Source organism: Cupressus sempervirens, chromosome 2 (assembly GCF_028749045.1).
Source record: "Cupressus sempervirens isolate cs-2001-9-10 chromosome 2, ASM2874904v1, whole genome shotgun sequence".
NCBI classification, from domain to species: Eukaryota; Viridiplantae; Streptophyta; class Pinopsida; order Cupressales; family Cupressaceae; genus Cupressus; species Cupressus sempervirens.
Genome location: NC_143119.1, coordinates 46,941,584 through 46,945,883, shown reverse-complemented (window position 1 = coordinate 46,945,883; position 4,300 = coordinate 46,941,584).

The following is a 4,300-nucleotide window of genomic DNA, read 5'->3' as shown; positions in this document are numbered from 1 at the left end:
TCGATGATCATACACTTACTCGACTCTTATAGAGATTGGTAGATACACACTTATTTACATGAATCAACCTATATAGAGTAGCTCAGTCATAGTGATGACTGTCTGACTCTGCCTAGTAAATGACTAAGTGTTTAACACTAATAGATATTAATAATTAGAGATATCAACAATCTCCCCCTTTAACATTAGTGAAAAAAACAATTTATCTTTATTACATCACTACAAACACAATCTGTTATTGAGCTCCCCCCCCAAGTCTTATTACTTATGAAAAAATGACTAATGAATAAAATTAATACTTATCCACATACTCTTTTTTATGAAAATGTAACAACAAATTCAAAAAATTCAATCTCCCTTGTTTTTGAACACTTATTTCATGATTATTGGGGTTTAATGGGTGGAAGAAAACCATATTTATCAATGAATGTACCATGGACTTGGTTGATCATGGAAAGTGCATGATCCCATGTGGTTCTTGTTGCCTCCAAAATGTAATTTTGCAACTGTAATCTTACAAGTAAGTCAATTAAGCTATCAACCACTAAAATATTGTGATCTTCTTTGATAAGATTCTTGGTTGATTGCATCTCCCTTTGCATGACCTCTAAGTGAGGTATCAACATTTTTTCAAGAGAGATCACTTTAGATCTCATGTTGCTATCAGTTGTTTGAATCTCAACCAATGTGCCTTGAGAATTCAATAACTTATTGTAGTGGTCAATAGTAGATGTTGTTGACTATGAAATAAGATTGTAGGATCTCTTCATCTCAGCTTGAATCTAGTGTATTTGTGCCTGGATATCATTTTTGAACCTTGAAACATCTGACAAAATGTTGTACAAATGTTTTACTTTCTGTATAAGTTATGAAATGATCTATACATGCTCTTGTAATTGAACTTTCTACTTAGTAATTGTTATGGAAACTTCATCCACAATCTTCTTGTTGACCAATCCCTTAGTTTCTCATTGGATTCCATATTACCATAATTTACTTGTTCAATAATATTTACAAGTTGGGTAATAATTGGGGCCTCATCATCAAATTTCTCAATATCGAAATCATGTACAAAATTGTTTTTAACATCATAAAGTACCTGGTTTTGTTTAGGCTCTCTTCTTATCTCTTCTTTCCTCTCTTTTTTTGCCAAAATTGTTTATTCCAAGGTAAGATTTGCAAAATCTAACCGTGGCATCTCAATTACTTCATCTTGACTCACTTCAATATCTTGTGAGGTGTCTTTTATTGCTTTTCCTTTACTCAATGAAGGAATTTTGGTGCTCGACACTACTTTGGGAGTTGGTGAGGGAGTTTCACCACCTAGTCATGTTGGTGCATCAATGCTCAAGACAACAATGGTTGCACTCAATTGAGCTCTACTCATCTGTTTATTTTCCTCAATGTGAGGTACTTAATAGTTTGACTATCTACACTTATGTCATTTAACTCATTTTTTTCCTCTGTACCTATGAGCCTTGATTTCTCAGCCTCTAGAGTGTAAGGGGTGTTGGCATATACTAGTGACATGTTTCCTTGCAGACTTGACACACCTAAACTTTGTCCACTACTATGATCATCTTTAATGGTCACAGTCTCAGTTTCTTTCTCTATATTTTATCCCATGGTGGATAACCCAAAAATGCTTTTCCAAAGAAATTGATCTTACTGTGCTACAACTTCCATTTTATTTTGCAAAATCAAAAACATTTTATACTTAGGAATGAATTAATTCGTGTACTTTACCAAAAATGTTTTATGCTAATCTTGGGACTGATTAGGCATTACTCTGACTAAAGTGTTAGTTCTTATCTTTTTCTCTTCTTCTTTTGTCTATTGCCATCTTCTTTCCAATCTATCATGCAAATCATTGGGTACTTTCTTTTCAATTTCACTTGGAGCTAGCATATTATTAACAATCACATCTACCATAGTCTCTTCAATTTTGGTTCCATCAATATTATCTGATGTATCATATTTTACAAATCTAAAGCTGGATAATCTTGAAGATCCTCTAAGATCTGCACATATCTCATCAATAGACTTTATTTTCCCTTTGGGTGGTCCTCTTTCCAATATCATTTTCTTTTGTTTAGAGGCATTGGGCTTAGTAGTCTCTACTACTCTCTTTTTTTTGCAATTTGATTGACACTAGTAGTTGCCCTAGTTCTTGGCTTATTTGGTGGTGGAGGAGAGAGGATTGTCACCACTGGCTTCTTGTTATTTCTTTTATCCTTCTTCTTCGTTGGAGTGACAAAAACTAGGGATTTACCCTTGTCTCCTTCTTCTCCTTCCTCTTCCTCATCACCATTGTCTTTTATTTCATCATCTCCAAGACCTTGTGTAATCTACAATGGTTCCTTTCCCTTGCCTAGGGTGCCTAGTTTTTCTTTTAGGTCTTCAATCATTCTTTTCCTTTTCAACTCTTTAGAAGTTATCTTAATATTAATATTTATTCTAAACTTATCTTCCTCATATCTTCTAAAGGATTCAGCCTCAGCGTCCATTTCTTCTTTAAATAGGGAAACAATGTTTGCACTAACTAAATCACTATCAATTTCATAATTAAAACCTTGTAACCAAGCCTTCCTCAACTTTACTTCCTATACAAATGTATTATCTATATCTACAATTAAACTTATGTCACGGTAATACCTAGTAACCAATTCTTAAGGTATTATCATGCCCATCTTCATTCTTTCCTTGAATTCCTGAAAATAAGAATTCATAACATTCTCAAAATTTGCTCCTAATTGTGTAATGTATTCTCTCACTTGTCTTATCACTAGTTATCTTTGTTCCCAAACAATATAACCAACACCATAAAAATATTTTTAGATGTAAAAGAAAATACATACAATGAGTGATCCAAACTTACACATTGAGTTCTTTTCCTTTTCGATAGATGACAGATTCTCTACTAATTGCAATCTTTGAAGCTTTGTTAGTGATCTTTCATCACTATTTTCCATCACTATCTCAAAATTTTCTCCTAATTGAGTAATGTATTCTTTTACTTATCTTGTCACTGGTTATCTTTGTTTCCAAACAATATCACCAACACTAGAAAAATATTTCTAGATGTAAAATAAAATACATATAATGAGGTATCCAAACTTACACATTGAGTTCTCTTCTTTTCTGATAGATGAAAAATTCTCTGCTAATTGCAGTCTTTGAAGTTTAGCAAGATCATATTCATGATCTTTCATCACTATTTTCTATTCTTTATGCATTGTCATATATGACACACTGTTCAATCTTCTTAACTTATAGAATTTGTGAGCTATAACCCTCACAACAAATTTTATTAGTAGATCAAAAATATTTGTAATGGATAGACCTCATCCATCCTACTTGGCACCTGTGTTTGCCTTAATTTCCTCTTGACTTGGCCATCACATAGTTTTCTTCTTATCTTAGGTTAGATAGCCTGTAACTTTGTGAAAAGATTTGTGATCTCCATGGTCCATTCTATAACAAAAAATTCATATCACAGATTCTAGTCAGAACAATTTTAATTAATACAATTGTGAAATTCCTTGGAAATTCTAGGGCACGAGTTAACTATTTCCTTTCCAATACTTTGAATTCATCTTTTAAGATTCCTTCATTACATCTCATATGCTTCTCTTATATCATAATCTCCAACTTCTCCAATCTTACACATATAACAAATCCTTACATCATGGATCATAATAACTTTAGGTGATATTGAAGAGAGCACACCCATTGAAACTCGTTCCATTGTAATTTATGGAATAGCATGAAACTTTGGTGGAGGACAAGCATCACTCTTCACCAATTGGATTTTACTAATCTCCTAGCTCATTCCTGCGATATATGAAGCTACCATATTCTTTGTTATGGTTTGAAGTCTCTCCTCTTTCCTTGGAATTATTCAACACAGTTTAGATCTTCACTTGTTTACACTTCTCGTCCAAATTGCTCTTCAAATCTTTTGCGAGATACTCAAATTGCCAAATTACATTGTGCTCTTGAAATATGTATGCAAGGTGTGAGATAATGTCTCCAAAATTTGATAGATAACTTATTTTGGTCGATTTAGGGTCTTCATTAATATTGTGTACTCAGGTATGTGGAAGCCAGTTATCTCGATCAAATTTTGTTTCTTTGAACTAGACCTTTACTATTTAGCTTGATCTCTTCCATATTACTCAGTCTCTACCTATGGTAACTAGATGTAAGTCATCTAGCAAAGATGAATCCCCTACTATTGAATAGAAAAAGTACAATCTATGATTGGTGGATTGCAAAATTTCACACACATCATAACTAC